Source organism: Bos taurus, chromosome 6 (genome assembly GCF_002263795.3).
Source record: "Bos taurus isolate L1 Dominette 01449 registration number 42190680 breed Hereford chromosome 6, ARS-UCD2.0, whole genome shotgun sequence".
NCBI lineage: Eukaryota > Metazoa > Chordata > Mammalia > Artiodactyla > Bovidae > Bos > Bos taurus.
Window position 1 is genome coordinate 6,239,316 of NC_037333.1, and position 24,923 is coordinate 6,264,238.

Below are 24,923 nucleotides of genomic sequence, written 5' to 3' on the forward strand. Positions count from 1 at the left end.
TCCCAGTTACTTCCATTCACTTGGAACCCTTCCCTGTCCTTATACTATTCTTCACTTTTCCAACTAAGGGGAAATTACATCGATGGTATTCATTCTCTCAAGTTTTCTACATTCTTCTTTTCCTGGTTTGTTAGATAAAGCTAATGCAAAGATACTATCTTGATCTCCTTAAGTAGATATACTTAAATAAACAATCGCCAGAAGCAAACCAATGAAGATATCGTTCAAACTGACCAAATTGCTGTGTCCTCTGGCAGGTCACATAGTTAATATTGGACTTATTAACAGTAATCTGTATGTACTTAGAGTAGTGTGTCATTTAAGTGTTGAATCATAAGGTATATGTCAGTCTTTAGCTGGTCCAATATAATGTGAAGTGAAGGCTGCGAGCGTTTGCACTGAACTCATGAATCACCTGATGTTACATATTTCCATCAAAAGAATAAACTGGAACGAAGTGTTTTCCTACCTCTGCCTTTAATAATAGCCACCACTAGAAGATCACTTACTGTGTGCCCAGTGGTGATGCTTAATTGCTTTATGTGGAATATTTCATACAGTCCTTCATATAACCCCATGAAGTAGGCACTTTTAAAATCCCTATTTTCCAGATGAGGACAGTGACACTTAGAGAGGGTAAGTAAGTTCCCTGAGGGTAGAAAGCTAATAAGTTCTGGTGTAGCGGGAGTTGAACCCAGGCAGTCTCATATGAGGTTTCTTAATCAAATACATCTGGCACTATGTTTGCAATGAAATTGTTTAGAAAAAAAATTTTTTTCAAAAAAAAGATTTGAGGGCCTTCCCTGGTGGTCCAGTGGTTAAGACATTGCCTTCCAGCGCACAGCGCCCGGGATTCACATTTACTCCCTTGTCAGGAAGATAAGATAGCACATACCTCTCAGCCAAAACCCAAAAACATAAGACAGAAACAATATTGTAACAAATTCAATAAAGACTTTAAAATAAAACAAATAAAAAGGGAGGGGGACTTCCCTGGTGGCGCAGTAGATAAGAATCCACAATTACTGAGCCTGTGTACCTCTGTTACTGAAGACTGCATGCTTTAAGGCCCACTAGCCACAACTAATGAGCTCCTGTGCAGCAACTCCTGAAGCCTGCATACCCTGGAGCCAGCAAGTTGCAGCTGTGAGCCTTCATGCTGCAAGTACAGAAGCCTGTGCACCTAGAGCCTGTGCTCTGCAACAAGAGATGCCCATGCACCAGAACTGCAGAGTGGCCCCGCTCACTGAACTCAAGAAAGCCTGTATGCAGCAAAGAAGACCCAGCACAGCCAAAAACAAGTAAGAAATAAAACAAGCAACAAGTGCAAGTAAATAAATAAACAAGCAGTGTATACAAGAGAAAAAAAAGAAAGAAATTTGAATCCAAGAAAACTAAATGGAGTGAGACTTTAGACATTTTTGAAAGGGACATTGAAATCTTAAATTTGGATTAATTGATATTGGCATCTTGCCATTTGTCACAAGCACCAGTAGGCACCAGTGCATAGGGACATATCACACTGAGAGGCATTCCCTCTCTCTGAAGGGGAGACACAGCGCTCTCTGCTTCCAGGTCAGCTGAAAAGCTCAGAGGAGCTGGGGGTCTTTCTCCGCTTAACATGGACCATCTTTTATGTCAATTAGACGTTGACTTATACACATAGCTTGTTAATGAAGTAGCTTAGTGAGCTTCCTTGTTACACAGTCTGGTAACCAATTTAACTTGACATTTTAAAAAAGGAAAGGTCATCTGAGGTTTACCTAGGACAAAGAAGTGAATTCTAAAGCAATGCAAATTGCCCTAGAAGCCAAAGAAGTTTAATGTGATATACTGATATATGCTTTGAAGTTCAAACTATTTCTTACCATAAACCTTAAAAGCTATAAGAATTGTCTTGACTGAAATCCTGCTCAAACATGCACAGTAGAGAGTCTCCAGATGACAAATATTATTTCAACTCCTTGAACTTCTTTCTCTCTAAACATATATGAACAGTAAACACACATGATATCCCTTATCATAAAGAGATTCCAATAATAGCCAACAGGAATAAATGGCATTTCTTTTGTCTTTTAAATCACTAGTTAAATTTTCTACAAACCAGGGATCCATAAAGGGGCACATGGATACAAGAAGGCACAAGGCATTAGCCAGTGTTCCATTTGCTCAGGTCAAAATATCACTATTTGCAGTGATTGTTGACCCCACACCTGAATTGTCAGCTTTAAAATACATACAGCATCTGAACATTCCCTACCACTTCCATCGGTACCATCGCAAGCTAATCTATCACACTCTTTTGCCTGGATTATTGCTATAAGTAGTGTGTATATATATATATATATAAGTATTAAACAGAGGACAAAGTGTATATATATACATATATAAGTATATATATAGCTTAATTAGTTACCCTGGTTCACCCTTCTCCTTTAGTCTATTCTCAATATGGCAGTCGACATTATCTTGTTAAAAACCTAAGTCAGATTATGTCACTTTGTCCTCTGTTTAAAACTCTGTCGTGGCTTCTCGTTTCAAAACAGGGAACTCCAAGTTCTTTCACTGACCCACAAGGCCCTAAAGAATCTGCTGATTTCACACCTCCTATATATCTGATTTCATTTCCTCCTGTTCTGTCTCTCCCACTTTACTCCAGCCACCCTGGCCTCTTTGTTACTTGAACAGATCAGGTCCACTCATGTCTCAGGACCTTTATACTTGCTGATCCTCTGCCTGAAACACAGAATTCCAGGTATCAGCATGACCCTACTTCATTTTCTTTAGGCCTTGCTCAGATATCATATGATCACTATTGGCTGTTCTCAGACTCTCTCTCTCTCTTCGCACCCTCAAGATTTGCTCTCCTCCTTCCCACCTTTATTTCTACCCTTAGGCTGATGCCTATCTAACATAATAAATGTTTATTTAATTATTCTGTTTATCTGCTTCTCCACTCTAGAATTTACCTCCATCCAAAGTAGGGGTTATTGTTTTACTCATTTAGACATCCCTTGATCTAGAACAGTGCCTAGCAAGTAGATGTTTCATAAGCATTTGTGAAATGAATGAACAATTTCTATATCAGACTGCCATAATCAGGAAATTTGGTTATCTTTACCAAAGTTTTTGGTCATGTCCTAAGATGTAGCCCTTCTCACCTGTCAATTACATATGGTGAGGGCTTCACACAAATAGACCCATTTCTGCCACCCACAATACATACACACCAAGATGTCTGGCAAATAGATAGGATTAATCAACATTTACAGACAAATCAAATTTTCTAAACAGGTAAAAGATTTTAACATGCTTTAAATAAATGATTTGCTTTAATGTCAGTGGAAGTGTGAGGGTTTTAAATTGCTTTGATTCTCTAAATGAGAAGAGTCATGGAAAATTATTACATGAATCCTAAAGAAAGCCCAAAATCTATTTGTAAGATTTAAAAGTTAAGACCAAAGAAGAAAAAGATCATGGAAATTGGGATGAGTTAGAGTTGGAGAGGAAAAAGTTAATTTACCACTGAGATGGCAAACAGGTATAGGAAATGGCAATTCAGCTAGCTAATCTCTTAGGGGCTCTTCCAGCTCTAGAGAATCTTCACTTATAATTTCCCTGAAAGTGGAAGCAGGTCAACATCAGAAGGAAGTTCTCCATAGGGATATAGAATTCCTTTATCTAGAGATCTTTAAATATAGGACAAATGCTCCCTTGAGATAATTTAGATACAGTTAGGTAGTCAGGAGAATTTTAAGGTTATTTTTGTTCTAGTCTCTTAATAACAGTGTCTATTTCCTGGGACCTGTCTTAAGTGAATCTTAAATCTTTCCTTCCTGGAGTTTTGAGGAATTCTGTGGTAGCTCTCTCTTATCAAAAAAAAGAAAAAAAAAAAAAAGAAGAAGAAGAAGCGTGTCCATTTCTTTAAATAGAAATCAACAGTATTAGTCTGCTTACTAAGAATGTACAGAAAACCAGTACAGATGGCTTAGCGGTAAAGAAACTGCCTGCCAAGCAGGACACTCGGGTTCGATCCCTGGATTGGGAAGATTCCCTGAAGAAGGAAATGGTAACCTGCTCCAATATTCTTGCCTGGGAAATCCCATAGACAGAGGAGCCTGGTGGGCTACAGTCCATGGGGTCACAAAAGAGTCAGACACAACTTAGCAACTAAACAACATTTATCTTAATTCATCTTAAACTATCAGATTAAATTTGGGGTTCTAAAACAATAGACTTTTTTAAAAAAATTGTTTCATTTTAGATTTGAAGACAATCTCTTTGTGAGAAAGAGTAAGAGTTCTAATTGACAATAGGAGCCAGTATGTTGTATTGGAAAGAACATGAATTTGGACATCACATTGACCTAGGAGTCCTGCCTTTGCCTCTTTTTACCCGTGTGATTCAGCCTCTCCCAGCCTTACTTTCATTGGTTGTAAAATGGTAAGAATGCTGGCTACTTGCTTCAAGATTATGGGTAGAGTAGAGATTGTATTTATAAATCAAATACCACGTAGCACAACAGATTATTCCTGTTATTGTGAGAAGAGTCTGCAAGGCCTTAAAAGGTGTCAGAGACCTGGTAGAACCTTTTGTTCAAGAGGCAACTGCATAGGCAGCCTGCTGACCCAGGATAAAAATAGGAGGAAGCTGCCTTTGAAGTGGCATTAGCACCGCACGCCTCAGATACTGTTGTTCCAGCCACTGCCTCCCTCATGCCAGAATGCAGGCAGCAGGGTTAGCCAGAAACATCACCACTGACCTCATCTCTCTGCAAGTTCTGGGTGGGCCAAAGTATAGACTTCTCAGACTTTTTTGACCTTCTGTTATGGAAGAATAAAAATAACCACGTTTAACTTAATGTTGAAGACTGATGTTAGGCAGGAATCTATGCATTTATTTCTGTGGTCCCTTTCATCTTAGAAACAATGATAACAACCCACTCCAGTATTCTTGCCTGGAGAATCCCATGGAGAGAAAAGCCTGGCAGGCTAAAATCCATAGGGTCGCACAGAGTCAGATATGACTGAAGCGATGCATGCACACATAGAATTTTTACTATGTACTAGTCACAGTAATAAGCATTTTTTGTCTATTAACTCATTTAATCCTCCCAACAATTCCATAATCCCCAGTTTCTGCAAGTAAGGAAACTGAGGCAAAGAAATTAGGTGATTTACTTGAAGTCACACAGCTCATGTTTGTAAAGGGAAATTGAAGAATTAAGGCTATAGGTAATAAAATTTTATCTAAATAATGTGTTTTAAGGCATTTAGTCTTTTAGTGGAAAGATATAATGCTACTACACTGAAGTTTTTGCCCTCTGACTTTCCATCATCCTCAGAAAAGAACTATATCACTCTAAAAATTATAATCTGTAAAAATACTCCTGCTAAAATAGACTGTGTTCTATTTAAGTAGCTGAATTGCCATTTTAATTTTTTGTAATTTTTGGAGAAACGCCTTACTTAATTCTTGGAGAAAAGCCTTAAGTATATTTTTATAAAAGTCTACTTCAATTGCTTTGAACAGAAAAATAAAATCTTTTAAACACATATCAAAAGGTTTTCTGAAGTTTTCTCCTCAAAAGATTTAAACAATAACAGTTATATAGATCCTCACTATAGAATGCAAATTAATGTAGCCACTATGGAGAACAGTAGGGAGATTCCTTTAAAAGTAGGAATAAAGCTACCATATGATCCAGCAATCTCACTACTGGCCCTGAGAAAACTATAATTGAAAAAGACACATGTACCTCAGTGTTCACTACAGCACTATTTACAATAGCTGTTCACTTTCACTTTTCACTTTCATGCATTGGAGAAGGAAATGGCAACCCACTCCAGTGTTCTTGCCTGGAGAATCCCAGGGACGGGGGAGCCTGGTGGGCTGCCGTCTATGGGGTTGCACAGAGTCGGACACGACTGAAATGACTCAGCAGCAGCAGCAGCAGCAGCAGGACTATTGTGAAAGCAATATTGTAAATATTGTAAAAGCAACCTAGAGGTCCATCAACAGATGAATGGATAAAGAAGTTGTGGTACATATATGCAAAGGAATATTACTCAGTTATAAAAAGGAATGAATTTGAATGAGTTCCAATGAGGTGGACGAACCTAGAACCTATTATACAGAGTGAAGTAAGTCAGAGAAAAACAAATATGGTATATTAAGGCATATATATGGAATCTAGAAAGATGCTACTGATGGACCTATTTGCAGGGCAGAAATGGAGACACAGACATAGAGAACAGACTTGTGGGCACAGGTTGGGAAGGAGAGGGTGGGACAAGTGGAGAGAGTAGCATAGAAACATACTTACCATACGTAAAATAGACAGCCAGTGGAAATTTGCTGTACGAGCTCAGTGAGCTCAAATTGATGCTCTGTGACAACAGGGGGACAGGATAGGGTGGGAGTTGGGAGGGAGTTTCCAGAGGGAGGGAGCATATGTATACCTATAACTGATCCACACTGATGTATGGCAGAAACCAATACAATATTGCAAAGCAGTTATCCTTCAATTAAAAATAAATAATTTTTTTAAGTTATATAGATTTCCACTATAGAAAAGAATGAATGATAGGAAAAGTTCAGCTCTCATCAGTTTGTAGAGAGAATTTCACAATAAATAAAGGTGTTGATCCTGTATAAAATAAATGAATTTTTGACCTTGTGAGAGGGTTTTGTAGAGAAAAATTATCAGTGCCTGGTATATAGAAAGCCCTTCATAAAAGATAGTCATCTGTATTAGTATAAAATTAATATTTATACTATATCTCATTTGAATTATGATAAATTACCAAACCCACTTAAAATGTGTTTAACTGTGTGAATATACCTTTAGCTGTTCATAATATTCTAAACACCTTTCTTTCCTGAAACAAACCCAGGTAACCATCTCCTCCCTCGGTCATTCACAAAAAGAAAAGTTACCATGAATATGCATTTATCCTTAGAAGGAAAGTAGGAATAAGAGATTGTTTCTATAGCTTCTGCTGCTGCTGCTAAGTCGCTTCAGTCGTGTCCGACTCTGTACAACCCCATAGATGGCAGCCCACCAGGCTCCTCCATCCCTGGGATTCTCCAGGCAAGAACACTGGAGTGGGTTGCCATTTCCTTCTCCAATGCATGAAAGTGAAAAGTGAAAGTGAAGTTGCTCAGTTGTGTCCGACTCCTAGTGACCCCATGGACTGTGGCCCACCAGGCTCCTCCATCCATGGGATTTTCCAGGCAAGCGTGCTGGAGTGGGGTGCCATTGCCTTCCACAGCTTATGTGCCTGCTATTTGAAGTAGAGCTAATATCACTTAAGCAAACTTGTTTCCCAACTAAAATGACTTTGGCTTTCTCAGAGGAAAATTTTATCCGTTAAGATATTAAGAATTCTTAAGATATATGTGGATGCTAGAGAAAAGCTTGCTTGGGCCCTTTGCATGATAACATACTCCAGATTTCCCACTGGCAGATTTTTAAGCAATCCTTCTGTAACAACTCCTGATTACATTTATAAAACTGGAAAATCAAGCTGCTTAATGTTAGTGACAGACACATCAACAACTACACAACACGTGACATTATTTCATAAGGATGTGGAGGATACAGCATGAGGAAATGACTTACTTGATCTTTGTAACTGTTTTTCTATTAAGTTTCCAAGCTTATTAGTGGATGCTTTGATTCTTATTCTGGGCCATGGGGAAAATGTTTAACACAATGTTTGCTGGGAAGTTTAAGATTTAGTACCAAATCATATTTATGTTTCCTTTGTCAAAAACATGGCCCAGAGTGATGTTTAAAATTGGGAATAAAAAAATATAAGCCTTCATCTGGGAAATCACCCACTGGTTTTCTTAAGTACAGAGGAGATAAAAATTTTGCTCAATTGCCTAACCATATCTCTCTGGTACAAGTGATGAATTTTTACTTAATGATATCTTTCTTGTTTGAGGGAATTTATACAGTAATTTCATATATGTAATTTCATTTTAAAAACACAGAAATGGCATAAAGTGAGATTTTCAAATGAACAGATAAAAGACTACTAAGGGGAACAATAGATTAAAGCAGAGTGCACAGTGATAGCCCTGATGGTGTGCTTTTCAAATGCAAACAGGAAATATGGAAACATGTTGTGGGTCCAGGTACCTTCCTTCAAAATAGGAAGTATTTACTTTACTTGAATATACTAATCCTGGGTATAAATGTAATCCCACGAATGGTTCAAGGGGATGTCTCATAAAGTGTTAGGATGGTTGTCTACTTGTCAAATGTTCAAAATTAGAGAGTAAATATGTAACTTTGCCTTTGGCATTAGCTGTTATTACAGCTTTTCCTATTGGCTTAGCTTTCTTAAAGCACTTACAAAACAGCAATATATAATTATCTAGACATAACATTTCATATTAATACTACAGCAAATTTTTATATGTAGACCACTCATTTATTCAAAAGATCTCATTCCTTGTTATTTCCCTGACCACTCTTCATTTCCCAAGTTCACCTTCAATTTGATATGATGTTAATAAATTATTGACTATCCAACTGCTAAACAATTGTTTCACTTTCAGTACTGACTCATGCAAACGTACAGATGAATGAACAAAAGCCTTACCCATCAGCTACAAACATTTCATCAGCCCTCTAAGCCACTTTGGTTGTGTAGTCTAATATAAAAGGTAAATTCTTCTGGAGGTACTAACATGTCTGCTGCTGCTACGTTCCTTCAGTCGTGTCCGACTCTGTGTGACCCCAGAGACGGCAGCCCACCAGGATGCCCCGTCCCTGAGATTCTCCAGGCAAGAACCCTGGAGTGGGTTGCCATTTCTTTCTCCAATGCATGAAAGTGAAAAGTGAAAGTGAAGTCGCTCAGTCGTGTCCGACTCTTAGCGACACCATGGACTGCAGCCTATCAGGCTCCTCCGTCCATGGGATTTTCCAGGCAAGAGTACTGGAGTGGGGTACCATTGCCTTCTCCACTAACATGTCTATGCTACGCTAAGTCACTTCAGTCGCGTCCAACTCTGTGCGACTCTAGAGACGGCAGCCCACCAGGCTCCCCAGTCCCTGGGATTCTCCAGGCAAGAACACTGGAGTGGGTTGCCATTTCCTTCTCCAATGCATGAAAGTGAAAAGGGATAGTGAAGTCGCTCAGTTGTGTCCGACTCTTAGCGACACCATGGACTGCAGCCTATCAGGCTCCTCCGTCCATGGGATTTTCCAGGCAAGAGTACTGGAGTGGGGTGCCATTGCCTTCTCCGACTAACATGTCTAGGCCCTTTTAAATACACATTTGAGATTGAGAGAAGAAGAAAAGAAATCCTTCAGTAAGATATATGTTTGAAGTTCTTATGCAACTATCCATTAAAAAAAAAAAATGCTGGGGAAGGGATGGAGGAAAAAATGTCCAAGAGCTTATCTATTTGCAAAAAGATTTCTTACACCAGTCAAAAAGTAACTCTCAAGCCTGTTTTGATGGTTGTTTCCTAATTCTGTCCTTGTTCTTAATCTTGCTTCTTTCAATACTCACAAATCTAATGAAGATAAGTCCTTTTTAACATATAGTTAATAGATCAAGTGACCACTGATGAGCTGAAGTCACACATGCTAGTGACCTGGGCTGGAACTTCTGTGTGTTTTAGCTGAGAGGAAACTCATGTCCCAGTTCTTTCACGTTTTACAGAGCCTGAAGGAGGTGTGGGTAGGGGGAGCAGGTCTTGCAATTTCTCATTGTGGGTCACATAGTCCCAGGTGAAATCCAGCTTTGATGTTCCAACTGGTTGTCTAGATCAGTGCATTTTTTGCAAAAAATGAAGTCTAATAGGACAAAATGAAGTTTGACAATACAGTTCATCCCTACAATACACTGACAATTACATGTCTATGCACCATTCACAAAATAAGATTTTGATTTTGACCATAGTTGACAGTGGTAGGTAGAATATTACAGAAGTTTGAGGGGGAAAAAAGGACAAAACAGAGGTTGAAGAGTAAACAAATAAGATAAATATTAAATGGATCTTTTAAAAGATTGCTTTTTGTATGAATGTACAATACATTTGACATAATTTTATAAACTGGAACATGTGCATTCTAACAGCAAAGGATAGAGATCTAGTGATTGAGGTGAAATGATTAGCCAAGAGTAGTAGAAGTTCTGCTTTATAGTATTACAAACCCTTTTCTTACTTTACCTAAGGGAGCCTGACCTCTGCCCTAGGACTAGAGGTGTCTCTGAGTTTCAGAATGCTCCCTTCTCAGGAAGTATGTGTGTGTGTGTGTGAAGAATAGTCAGGAAGAATTATAATCATTTTACAGACATTGGAGCTTAAGCAAATCCTCTAGTCAGTGCTTTAAGGAAAGAAAAATTATTCTCTAACCTCCTACTCTCTCATTAGTAAAATGACATTTTTAATTTTAAGCTATTTTTCTTCAACTACTGGGATTAAATTGAGAAGGGACAAACAAATTTTGTCTAGTCAGGTTTTAAACTGATCCTGGTTTTTAAAACACTTAACTACATCAAAATATTCACAACACTTAAAAACCCAAATCTTTTTAAGGAGCTATTTAGATGTAAAATTATAAAATCTTAAAGATGGAAAGCATTTTAGGGATCCTGCAGACATGCTTTCATGAGGTACAGGAGTTCCTTTTACAACACACCTGATAGGCACTGCATTGGAGAAGCACAGGCTGTGAACACAGATAAACCTGGATTCAGCCAAGGAGCCCACTACCCTACTGGCTCAGTGACTTTGGACTATTTTCTTAAGCTCTCTGAGTTTTGACTTCCTTATCAATTAAAAAAATGAGGATAATTTCCACCCAATAAGGTTGTTGTGAAATTTAAACTAAATACATATACTAAGGCCTGTAACACATTTTATGTCTAATATATTAGTTCCTTTTCCATTCCTTCTCTGCAGTTTTTGAAGTTTTCTTAAACTGAAATTTACTGTCTTATGACTTCCATTCATTAGACCTGTTTTTCTTTTTCACCAGTGGAGACCTTTACTCTCTCATCCATACCAAAGTGGTTCAAATACCCAGCTCTCCTACCTCCTTTTAGTCTTTACCCCTCCCCCTGGTAAATATATAAACATATATCTCATAATACAGAGCTTCCAGACACATCACCATTTTTTTAGTTTTAGAAATAAACTGTAGTGCATCAAAGGCCTGAAAACAATACTCTTGTTGGGATCAAAGCTGCTAAGTCAGTGGGCCTACCCGTTCCTTTGTTCCATTCACTCTTCTAATGTCTAAACAGCCTCTTTACTGATTTTGTGTTTTATCAATCCACCACACCATTTGGCTGTCTTAAGTTTAAACAAAAATATTGGATTTTTTTCCTGTGATCCATAAAGTGCACAAACTTCTTTTTAGTTTTGAAGATTGTACCATCATGTTTGTTTTCTTTTTAAAAACTAATTAGCATTCAAAGTGCTTCAAAATTCTCCTTTAGTCTAGATCCCAAAATAAGACTGTTTTGATTATTGCCAGAGAGATTTCAGTTTGTTATTAGTAAGAACATTTTTGATTGGAGATAAGAGACTGTACTGCCCGGCGGCCAAGGGAAGTCATACAATCCTTTTCCCCAGAGATAAGAAAAATCAGCCAAGGAGCTTTGTACAGTCTCTTCTCTGGATAATAAAATTGTATCATTCTATTCCTAGAAATATTTATTCTGAGACTTGATGAGAAGCAGAGGGCCAGATAAAATCACATCTCAAGGTCCTGTTTATTCTTTTATTTGAAAAACAAATTTAAAAGACTGTTCAAAGCAAATTATTTGCAACAGACTGTAGAATGGCTGCCTGTGAAGCACTTTCTGATCGGAAAGGGAATTTGCTGCCACCTCCTGGGCCTTTAGAATAAAGCCGTGAAGATCAGCAGCACTTCAGGGCCTGTACCCTTCAGACAACATCAAGAGCGTTGGAGAGCAGGTGTTGTTTACAAGTCTGGCTGTCCCAGACTGAATGAACTGGAAACTATTTATGGGTTTTAAAGAATAAAGTTGACTTCAGTGTTTTGCGTGTTAGAAAACGGATATTAAAGTGTGGTTCGCAATCTATTAGCATTAGTATCATCCAGGGTATATGTTACAAAAACAAATTCCTGGGCCCCACCTAGGGGCTACTAAATCAGAATTTCCATGCGGCAAGGGGAATCTTAATTTTCCCCTTGGAACAAAAGTTGGAAACGGTATGTTAGGACTGTGAAGGCAATAGTTTGCAAACACTGAAAAGTGTATATAAAGGAAATAGTAGTAATTGGTGAATTGAAATGTAACAGTAAAATGAAAAGTTCTACGAGATATATTTTGCTTTGCTCTCAATTTCAGTAATACCACCCGAAGTGAATTGTGACATTTTTATGGATATTTCATAATGTTGTAGAATTTAAAATATATTTAGCCCATATTGAGTTTCTATGAAGAATTATAATTGGCACCATCTGATAAGCATTAACAAGTAGTCCAGTGGGCTAGACAATCAGTAAACTCTGAATGTGATTAAAAAACAAACTTCCAGCTAAGGGTTGATATACTTTAAATTAGCATTTTATTTATATCAGTCCAGCCTACTCCATAGTGATTTTTTAGCTCTTGAGGATGGTTTTATGAATACTTCTTTATCGGTCTGAGATATGCTAGCACACAAACACACACACACACACACATACACACACACACAAACCATGCAAGGAAGAGACCTTGTTATTTTTCACTTTTTAAGAAAAAAGTGTAATAAAAGGGTACAAAGGGAAAACTAAACTAAGTCAATTTAACTGTATTTGAAACAAAAGATATTTTAGATTCAGATAAAGTTTTCAGAATCTCATCTTGTGATCTTTCTCTCTTCTACATCAGTCCCAACTTCTGGTTCTGACTCAGAAGAATTCTAAAGTAACAGAAAACCCTCAAAAATTCCCTGGGTTTTAAAGGCAGCTGGAATTTTAGGTTCCTCCCTATATCAGTCACTCAGCTTCTGAGAACTGTTTTTCATCCCTTGCCCTGTGAGCTGGGAGTCTGCTCTGTTTAGACAGAGGTTTCACTCTTTCCGGTTTTGGAAACTGATCATGCTCCTCAAGCAAGGGGATCAATTACTCTAAACAGGCCATGTTGCTGACCCTTTGTCCTGAGACAGGGTTGGGGAGGAGGGATAAGAACAGCTGTCTGCTGCACCTTCGGAGGCAGGCACATTCTGTCAGAGCCTCAACTGCTGCAGGCCTGAACTGGGTGGCTTCAGGGATTGGGATGCCACTTTCTGTGTGGTAGACCTAACTGAGCTTCAGCTATCCTCCTAGATGGGCTCCCTCGCAGCTCAGCTGCTAAAGAATACACCTGCAATGCAGGAGACCTGGGTTCAATCCCTGGATTGGGAAGATCCCCTGGAGAAGCGAATGGTTACGCACTCCAGTATTCTAGCCTGGAGAATTCCATGTATAGTCCATGGGGTCGCAAAGAGTTGGACACGACTGAACAACTTTCACTTTCGCATCCTGCTAGAACCTTGCTCAGGATACCAGCTATCCTATTTTGAGAATATAGTTCATTTACAACCATTTCCCCATAAGAATTCTCTCTATATTGCCACATACACCACACTTGTTTTCTTTAACATTGGTACTTTGAACTGAACACAGTCCCTTTATAGTGGAGTCTCAAAGCTGAAATTGTTTCTTTTTTAAAGAATATATATATATTATACCAGTCTTTTTGAATCCTGGTCTCATCTTTGTACATGACTACAACATTTCTAGTATAATAGATGAAGACAAAGAGAAAAAGTTGACCAATAGGCTGACTACAGAGGAACATAGAAATATAAAGCTTAGGTAAAAAGAAAACAGTAGAGAAGAAACAAAGATCTCCCAGTAAAAGACTCCTGCTGTTCCTGTTGCTAAGTCGCTTCAGTCGGGTCCGACTCTGTGCGACCCCATGGACTGTAGCCTACCAGGCTTCTCTGTCCATGGGATTCTCCAGGCAAGAACACTGGACTCCTGGGGATAGATTATCCTTCGTGTCCATATCAGATTCATGCAGACATGGCTTTTTCTATTTTTGTTCTTTTAGATTCCTTAAACTGGGATTCATATGAACAAGGAAAACAAATGTTTAATTATCGTGTGTGTTTTCCTTCTTGGAAGTTTTTGAAATAGTACCTATTGTTAATCAAGTGCCCTTTACAAGAATATTAGTAGCTAACATATGTTGAATGCTTTCTCTGTGCCAGGCCCTGTTTTATACACATCAGACATACTGGTTTGTCTCGTCTTCACACCTTGTGAGATACACCTATTATTCTCTCCATATCACAGCAGAGGGTACTGAGACACAGACACACTACATCATTACCATTAGCTTAATGTCTCCCAACTAGCAATTCCTGGAATTCAGCAGCAGGCATTTTGGCTTACCACATGCTTACCTGCTACAATATGTCTCTGTATGCTTGGTGTTTATGTGTATGCCTCACCTAATCATAGGTGAATTTCACTTAAGAAATGCTTATCTTTTGCTTCCCCTAAGTCAAGTTAGGCCTTTTATATATTATTTTAAATATTTGTAGAAACAATTTTTCTGCATTATTATTACTAAAATTTGAGGAATTTCTCATCACTATTCTTTTTTCCCTTAATTAACCTGGTATAAATGAGCATAGCTGGGCTTCCTTGGTGGCTCAGATGGTAATGAATCTGCCTGCAATGCAGATGATGTGGGTTCAATCCCTGGGTCAGGAAGATCCCCTGGAGAAGAGAGTGGCTACCCATTCCAATATTCTTGCCTAGAGAATTCCCTGGACAGAGGAGCCTGGTGGGCTACAGTCCATGGAGTCACAAAGACCTGGAACATCTCAGCAAATAACACAGTAATATATGATGGCTAGAAGTGAGTATTCGAGGAATTTGGTCTAATGCATCAATGATCATAGCAAACACCCTCTTCCAACAACCCAAGAGAAGACTCTACACATGGACATTACCAGATGGTCAACACCGAAATCAGATTGATTATATTCTTTGCAGCCAAAGATGGAGAAGCTATATTCAATAGTCAGCAAAAATAAGACCAGGAGCTGACTGTGGCTCAGATAATAAGCTCCTTATTGCCAAATTCAGGCTTAAATTGGAGAAAATGGGAGAAACCACTAGACAATTCAGGTATGACCTAAATCAAATCCCTTATGATTATACAGTGGAAGTGAGAAATAGATTTAAGGGACTAGATCTGATAGACAGAGTGCCTGATGAACTATGGGTGGAAGTTCATGACATTGTACAGGAGACAGGGATCAAGACCATCCCCAAGAAAAAGAAATGTAAAAAAAGCAAAGTGGCTATCCGCGGAGGCCTTACAAATAGCTGTGAAAAGAAGAGAAGCAAAAAGCAAAAGAGAAAAGGAAAAATATACCCATTTGACTGCAGAGTTCCAAAGAATAGCATGGAGAGATAACAAAGCCTTCCTCACTGATCAATGCAAAGAAATAGAGGAAAACAATAGAATGGGAAAGACTAGAGATCTCTTCAAGAAAATTGGAGATAACAAGGGAATATTTCATGCAAAGATGAGCTAAATAAAGGACAGAAATGGTATGGACCTAACAGAAGCAGAAGATATTAGGAAGAGGTGGCAAGAATACGCAGAAGAACTAAACAAAAAAGGTCTTCATGACCCATATAATCACGATGGTGTGATCACTCACCTAGAGCCAGACATCCTGGAATGTGAAGTCAAGTGGGACTTAGAAAGCATCACTACAAACAAAGCTAGTGGATGTGATAGAATTCCAGGTGACCTATTTCAAATCCTAAATGATGATACTGTGAAAGTGCTGCATTCAATATGTCAGCAAATTTGGAAAACTCAGCAGTAGCCACAGGACTGGAAACGGTCAGTTTTCATTCCAATCCCAAAGAAAGGCAATGCCAAAGAATGATCAAACTATTGCACAATTGTACTCATCTCACATGCTAGTAAAGTAATGCTCAAAATTCTCCAAGCCAGGCTTCTGCAATACGTGAACCATGAACTTCCAGATGTTCAAGCTGGTTTTAGAAAAGGCAGAGGAACCAGAGATCAAATTCCCAACATCTGCTGGATTATGGAAAAAGCAAGAGAGTTCCAGAAAAACATCTATTTCTGCTTTAATGACTATGCCAAAGCCTTTGACTGTGTGGATCACAATAAACTGTGGAAAATACTGAAAGAGATGGGAATACCAGACCACCTGACCTGCCTCTTGAGAAACTTGTATGCAGGTCAGGAAGCAACAGTTAGAATTGGACATGGAATAGCAAACAGACTGGTTCCAAATAGGAAAAGGAGTATGTCAAGGCTATATATTGTCACCCTGCTTATTTAACTTCTATGCAGAATACATCATGAGAAATGCTGGGCTGGAAGAAGCACAAGCTGGAATCAAGATTTCCAGGAGAAATATCAATAACCTCAGATATACAGATGACACCACCGTTATGGCAGAAAGCAAAGAAGGGCCTCTTGATGAAAGTGAAAGAGGAGAGTGAAAAAGTTGGCTTAAAGCTCAATATTTAGAAATCTAAGATCATGGCATCTGGTGCCATCACTTTATGCAAATAGATGGGGAAACAGTGGAAACAGTGCCAGACTTTATTTTTCTAGGCTCCAAAATCACTGCAGATGGTGATTGCAGCCATGAAATTAAAAGATGCTTACTCCTTGGAAGGAAAGTTATGACCAACCTAGATAGCATATTAAAAAGCAGGGACATTACTTTGTCAGCAAAGGTTCGTCTAGTCAAGGCTATGGTTTTTCCAGTAGTCATGTATGGATGTGAGAATTGGACTATAAAGAAAGCTGAGTGCTGAAGAATTGATGCTTTTGAACCACGGTGTTGGAGAAGACTCTTGAGAGTCCCTTGGACTGCAAGGAGATCCAACCAGTCCATCCCAAAGGAGATCAGTCCTGAGTGTCCATTGAAAGAACTGATGTTGAAGGTGAGACTCCAATGCTTTGGCCACCTGGTGTGAAGAGCTGACTCATTTGAAAAGACCCTGATGCTGGGAAAGATTGAGGGGAGGAGGAGAAGGGGACAACAGAGGATGAGATGGTTGGATGGCATCACCAACTTAGTGGACATGAGTTTGAGTAAACTCCAGGAGTTGGTGATGGACAGGGAGGCCTGGCATGCTGCAGTTCATGGGGTCACAAAGAGTTGGACACGATTGAGCAACTGAACTGAAATGAACCGATCAATGGTAACAAGCAAAATATTAAGCTTCCCCCAGTGTTCTTGAGTTATAAGCCAAAAGTCTGATGGAAATAAAAACCATAGTTCTCCCCTTGTACCTGTTCAAAAGTGTCTATCATTTGGGGCTACCAAAGCTTTTTCAACTTTTCTTTGATTTAGAAGGTTTTGAGTTATTCCTGAGATAGGTGTAGCTTATTGCCTCTGATGAGCAACTTCTTTTATATATATAGTGACTTTGTCTTTTTGTGATCAAGGGCAGTAATGTAGCCATGTGATTTGATTAGAGAAGGGCTCTGGAGTCTGTTGGGTCTTGATCAGCCCCATCACTTGGACAATTTCCTTATCTTTACTGTATTTTCTCATCTGTAAAATAGCATGATAATGGTACTTTCTTCATATGCTAAGCATTTTGTGATGACTGTGAAAGCTAATATTTGTTAAGTATTTAGAATGGCACCTAGCTTATAGTAAGCCCTCAAAATATCACTTTATTAATGGCTCTACAATTTTAAATTAAGGCAGTGAAACTTTCCACAATTTATGAGGGTTTTTGTTTTGTTTTGTTTTGTTTTTATGAGTAACTTAGAAGTTCACATCTTTTCTCCTTGAAATTTACACTAGTTCTTTAGGAGATGTTTTCAAAATGACAATTAGACATAGTTTAAAACAAAGACAAACAAACAAAAACCCAAAGCTAAAAAAACAAAGAACTACTAGAAAAATACATGGTATAAAACTGCCCTTTCTGGGAACTTTTTGACAGAAATAACCTTTTGAGAAAACTTCCACTGAGGATGTTGCAGCAAGAAAGGTTTGCTGCCTCATCCATACCCAGGGTGAATGCGTGCGAGTTCAGCCAAAAGAGACTTCATGGAACTCCAAGATTCCAGTGACGACTACATTTTTAGATATATTTGAAACACTGAAAACTTGTGACTCTGTCAGCATTATTCTGTTTAGAATTATCCTTGTTGAAATATCTCTAGTTCTTATTGGTTTAGTAGCAAGCCAAGCTGGGTGCTGATTCATCATGATAAGAAAGTTCCCTGAATTACTTTTAGTGGGAAAGGCACGAAGGATAGCACTTCCTTTTATGTAGAGCCTTAGATTTTTTTTTTTTTTTTCAAATGCCATTCCTCACTATCCTCAGCCCATAAATATCACCTTTTCATCCTGAAAGAAAAGTGAAAGAATTTGGGGAATTCAAAAATACAAAATCACTGTCAAATCTATTTCCACTTATAAAACAGAGGCTTCTTTTTAGACTTTTTCACTTTCAACATATTATTATAGCATCTGATTTTATAAGCAATCTTATGAAAGTAATGGGGTACTTTCTAATGTCACTCAACATATGCATCCATTAAGCATACACAGAGTAGGCTGTTGGTGGATAGTTTGGTGAAGATACTATTAACAGGTCTCAGAGAGTGGGATTCCGGGGTCTAATGAGACTATGGAAACCATGTCGTACTGAAGGGAGAGCCTGGGCTTGGATGTCAGCGAAGTATGTAGTTCCAACCCTAGCCCACTACTTGTAAGCTTAATGATTGCCAGACACGTTGGTTAGCCTCTCTGAGCTTCAGATACCTCACCTATGAAATGGAAGTAATAGTCCCTTCACTTTCAGGGTAATTCTGAGGAGTAAATTAAATCACATTGTCATTGGTTAAGGGTGTAGGTCGACATGAAATCCAGGGTCCGCTAGTTAATACTGTGTGGTCTTGGGCAAGATATTCAGCCTGTTTGTGCCTCAGAATCCCATCTATAAACTGAGGATTATGGTGATACCTATTTCATAAGGACTGCTGATTATAAAAGATAATCTGTGGTGGTTACCAGAGGGGTGGAGGTGTGGGCGGGCAAAATGGGTGAAGGTGGTTAAAGGCACAAACTACCAGTTATGAAATAAATAAGTCCTGGGGATATTGTGTAGCATGGTGACTGCAATTAGCAATGAAAAAAAAGTGGAAAAGTTAGTTGCTGTCATGTCTGACTCATTGTGACCAAATGGACTGTAGCCTGCCAGGCTCTCTGTCCATAGAGTTCTCCAGACAAGAATGTGGGAGTGGGTGAGCATTCCCTTCTCCAGGGTGTCTTCCCAACCCAGGGATTGAACCTGGATCTGCCACATTGCAGGCATATTCTTTACCATCTGAGCCACCAGGGAAGCCCATAGTTAAGAATACTGTATTGTATATTTGAAAGTTGCTAAGAGAGTAGATTTTAAAAGTTCTTATCATAAGAAAAAGAAATTTGTAACTATGTGTGATAAAGGATGTTATAGCTGGGCTTAACTGTGATGATCAATTCGCAATATATACTAATATCAAATTATTATATTGTACACCTGAAACTAATATTAATAAAATGTTATATGTCAATTATATCTCCATTTTTTTAAAAAAGAGAGAATCTATGAAGGTACTTGGCACAATTCAGGGCCCAAAGTTTGTGCTCAGTTAATGTTAGGTATTATAATTTACATAAGATATTTAACACCATTTCTGGGTTTTAGTAGAAACTTAATACATCATCCCCTCACCCTATCTTTTCCTGAGATCTTATGAGATTGTGTGAATGACTGTTAAAGCTTACATCCCCACCCATGTCATCTGTACTTGCACTGTAATCTAAACTCAGGGTCTTTGTATGGTCTCGAGAACAGATCATTCCACTAACTAAAGATATCAAAGACTCTGTCTGACTTCTAAAATGTCTCCTGAAGAACAATTTAAAATACTTACTGTTTTTTTGATATTTACTTCCAAGAAGAAAATTTTTCTTAATTTATTCCTCAAATGTGCATTTCTTTTCAACTTAGAGCTAATTGTGATCTGTGTTTATATTCCATGAACAACTAATAATAGTTATCAGGAAGCTCAAGAAGTAGGGGCTATGAAGGCAGGATTCCTCCATGGTATATTGGAATGTTATTATTTTAAATATTATTATTACCATTACCAGGTAGAGGAAGAAGGGGCTTCCCTGGTAGCTTAGACTGTAAAGAATCCACCTGGAATGTGGAAAACCTGAGTTCGATCTCTGGGTTGGGAAGATCCCCTGGAGGAGGGCATGGCAACCCACTCCAGTATTCTTGCCTGAGGAACCCCTATGGACAGAGGAGCCTGGTGGGCTACAGTCCACGGGGTTGCAAAGAGCTGGACACAGTTGAGCGACTGAGCACAGCACAGAGGAAGAAGTGTTGGCTGGAAAGTAGGTCTTTGTGATTACTTTTATTAGGGGCCCTGAATGTATTTCATAAGTCATTAAGCACACATGATTTAGATAAACAAAAGAATGAGGTATAAACAGAGGTAAACATGAGGAACTTTACATTTAGAACCAAAAAAAGGAAAACTTATGAAATTCTGTATATCAGTAACAACTATTTAAACTATAGGATCGTGTAGAAGTCTAACTTTTTATGCTTAAGAAATACTTTATTAGCTGGCATAGCTCTGATAAAATCAGGAATCTGAGAAATATCTGACAGGATTTGATATTTATAAATTAAATTTCTCTTCATTCAGTTGCTTCTGAGTAGTAAGGTCTATGATTTCCAAGTGCCAAATGGTAATTCAGTATAAAAATATACATACCATGGAAACGTTCTTTTTTTTTTTTTTTAATTTAAGAAACTGGCTGTACCTGATAACATCAAGGAAAAGATAATCTGATTTGGGGGCTTCTGGCTGTTATTGGCCCGATGTCCCACAGGATGGTCTGTAATTTTTTTCCTTTTTCTTTTCTAACTCAGACTAGCCTCTTTTAGCAATTTTGCCTTGTGTTTGGGTCCTGTGGGAATTTACGAGCTTGTTTTATGGCTTTTGGCCAATCCTGGTGGGAAGTCTACAGAAGAATTCAATTCTGCTTTTTCCCAGAATACTTGTTGACAAACTCAGTGGCACTGAAGTGTTACATGAGTCTTTATGTCCCCCAGAGTCCAGTGATAAGGGCACTTGAGACCAGCAAGGGTCAGTGCTTCTGGGAATATGATGTTGGTTCTCAGAATTTACATATTTTTCTCATGAACTTTTAACAATTTTTATAACAAACTCAACAACTCTGATTGTAAGAGGGAATGAGAACACAGCCCACTGCTTCCCTCTGGAAGCATTTTAAGCATTTAGCTTTTTCGAAAACAATCACTTCTTTTTGATGACCATGACTTCAAATACCCTTCCTGCTCGGCCAGTGGTGACTCATAAAATAGCAATAGATTTCAGGAATTCACCCGGGTGCTTGCAGGTTCTCGAATTTATAACTGGATTGAATGATACACAGCAAGGGACTTTTGTTTGGAAGATTAAATCCAAACTCAGACACTAACAGCCGCGTGTCTTCTTGTGTTCTCAAGAGACTTCTGTGAAAGTGCTGCAGTCAGAGTGTATGATATGCCTGTCAGCGGAAAACGGCCTTCAAAGATTTTTCAAGCTAGTAACTAAACAAAGCAGTGGTCCTGCATAAGTTAGTCCATTCCCTTTAAACACAGATCATTCGTTCTTGATATCTCAGATGTGACTCTTGCTGCCAGGCTAGAATTCAGCTGGGTGGTAATATTCAGCAGCCCTATGAAACCCACGTTCTGAAAGGACTCAGCACTATCTAGAAGAGTTAAAGAACGCTGGCGTAGTCTCAAGAACTATTGTAACTCAGATCAATTTTCCTATAGTTCAGATGAGTTGCTTCTTGTGAAGATTAAATGAGATACATGTTATCATTAAAAATCATACTAGAAATATTTTGAAGTACAAGCTTTTACATGCTTCAAAATGACAGCCCCAATGTGTCTTATAAAACATATTCCTAAAAATGTATGCTTTATACTATCAATGAATATGCAAAATGCAGAAACAGTGTGATTTTTTTTTCTGTCAAAAAAGAATGTGTTTATTATTGAAATATTAGAAATAAAACTGTAACTGTTCTAAGATCAAAGTGGCAATGGTCAGATCCCCAACCTTAAGAGTTCTGTGATTCAATCTGCCCTCCTATAGGACTGAGAGGAATATGTGTACTTAAATTTACAAAGCACCTTTCTTCTTAGAATATCTGGTCTTGTGGGCTGTACTCAGTACGGTACAACATTCCAGGAAGAAAGGTTTGAGACATTATTAAGGGGACACTGGTGGAAAGAAATTTGCATAAGGTCTTGTAGGAAGTCAGTGACTGTCGTTATATTTTATTTTATATTCCAGTGCCTGTAAACCATATAATGTATATAAGGCGCCTAACATAACACAAGCACTCAGTAAATGAACGTTGCCATTGTGTCGGTGATGAAAACTTGACTTCATAGGTGTTCTGCACAGAAAGTAAGCTAACAAAGGACAAGGATAAAGGCAAGATCCTAAAAACCAAACAAAAACTGCCTCCTCATACCCTCAAACCAGTCAACTAACCAACTGAAACATCTGCTACCAAAAACAGACAACAACACCCAGAGTTCAAAGGGTGTCCAGTGGGAAGGAAGCTGATGTCATGAGTCCTAAGTCTCCCACCTGCCACACTGACATCATTTCCAGAACTCCAACCTGAGAGGTGACACACCCAGCTTATTCTGCATCCAAGTTCCCAGGGGCTCCCTGGCTGGGGAAAAAAGACAAAGAAATCTCTTTTCCTCCCGGGAGTTGGCTTAGTCCTTCTCCCTTCCATGCCCTCATCTCTCAGGATCAAGTTAGACTCTGCTGTGGATACAATTCTGGAAGATTCCCTGCCTTTTCCATAATTTGGGACTGTACGGTTCCAGATGAGAGCTATGTTACCAGCTCCCAGTTGAAGTTGTGGATGCTTTGACTGCATACCTGCCATGCTTCTTAGAAGCTTTTTGGGAACCCCATGACAGTCCCAGCCATGTTAGTTGTGTCTTCAGTCATCAACTCCAAATAGTAGCTCTGCTCAGATGGCCACCTGTCCTACAGGAAACAGACCCCAAACACTCCTCATTCCTACATACCACAAACCACTGGACAACTGGGAATACTTGGTGGGTCATTACCATTCTAGGATACTTTTGAACCAGAGGACTCAAATTGACTACCTTGTGTTCCACTGTCTTCTCCCTAATTCGTGCCGTTCTTTAAATGCTGTGTTAAGAATGCAAAGTTATAAAAATGATCTCCTTTCCTGCTTCACTTTAAGATGCCTTTTTTGGTTGTTCTATTAGAAAAGAATGCAAAATGCAAAGCATTCAACAGACTTCCTTTGCAGGGAACAAGTAACAAACAATAGTATTATATAATGGATAGACTGCTTTTTCCTTTATCCTGTATGAATCTTCCTAATTGATTTCCCAAAAAGGCAAAAAAAGAGACCAAGCTACATCCTGTGGTTCTGACCTCTAGGTAAATTGCCATCAAAGCCAATAGAAGATTTTCCAGAGAAAAAGAATAAGGCCCATTGTTCTGTAACTAACTTAATTCTCCTCTGTGTTATATCATAGAAATACCTATGGCTTGCAGTTTTGCAGTGTACAGAGAAGTGGAAATGTTCACAAAAAAGAAACTCAGATATTTGGAGAGTGATATAAGTGAAATATCAGAAAAAATGACTTAGAACAGTTCATACAGGGATTTTTTTTAAAATACATTGAACAGATAAAGAAGATAGTAATACTTTAATAGGATAGTGAAAATATAGCAGATTGACAGTGACAGCAGAAAAAGAACAGGAATACAGATATTTTCAGAGGATTAACATGGTACCATGTACCCTCACACCAGGCAAGCTTTTATGAGAAGTCTCTAGACATATCTCTTCTATTGAGAAGATGGTTTTCCTTGGAGTTGTCAAAAATGCTTTGTGGTTCTCTACATTAATTCATGTTGAATAGTTTCCATGATTGGTCAGACTTGGACTTAAAATAGATATGAGAAAGGTCTTCAGGTTTACTGTCAGTAACATTATTGACTTCAGAGCCAGCTGGATGATGACATGGTGTGTGACCAATCCAAATTTACAAGGTAACCTTGCTTTAATCCTCCTGGTCCATCAAATATAAATAATAAAATGAAGGTGCAAGAATAGAATTGCAAGGAACAGTGGGAGAAGCAGTGGTCAGAAAGAAAAAATAAACAGAAGAAAAAAATCCGTGAGGTCACTCAGAAATGATGCTAATAACTGTGTGTTCTCACCCTACGGCCTCCACATACATGGGGTTCCTTGTGCTTCACAGTCAGCCCCCAGAGTCAGTAACCCTTCAGTAACCCAGAGTCAGTAATCTCTCAATCACATGATTTCCAAAAGGAAAACAATGGTCACACATGTGCCTTTATCTGAAGCCTACTCACCTTTTTTTCGTTCCTCCTTTATAATGTACTCTACCGCTTGCCTCAGCTGAGGAAAACAAACTTATGCTTTCATGGGCAATTGGAGATGTACTCACTGAGTTTCTTAAGTAATTGGGGAGGGAAGATGGGAATCAACCTCTAAGAATAATTATCCCTCTTGCCCATCCAGTTCACTTTAAAGAAGTCTTTGAAATAAGCTAATATATATATAACATCTGGCAAGGAGCCTGGTAGATAACAAGTACTCTGTAATTATTAATCCCCTCTTTCTTATCCACCTTACTAAACTATGTACATTCCAACAATCCCCAAGTTCTCTGTGACATCAAACAGGTGGCTGAGGTTGACAGACCAGAGCTGATCCCTGTCCTCAATAAATTTCTTATCCCTTAA

The 24,923-nt window shown here is 38.6% G+C and overlaps 1 protein-coding gene and 1 long non-coding RNA gene across 9 annotated transcripts in view; one reads left to right on the forward strand and one right to left on the reverse strand.

Moving 5' to 3' along the window:
- Nucleotides 1-24,923, forward strand: part of LOC101906469 (uncharacterized) — a 358,594-nt gene that overhangs the window by 166,630 nt on the left and 167,041 nt on the right. The gene's annotated exons all lie outside the window — the stretch shown is intronic.
- SYNPO2 (synaptopodin 2) overlaps nucleotides 1-24,923 on the reverse strand; it is a 204,206-nt gene that overhangs the window by 8,868 nt on the left and 170,415 nt on the right.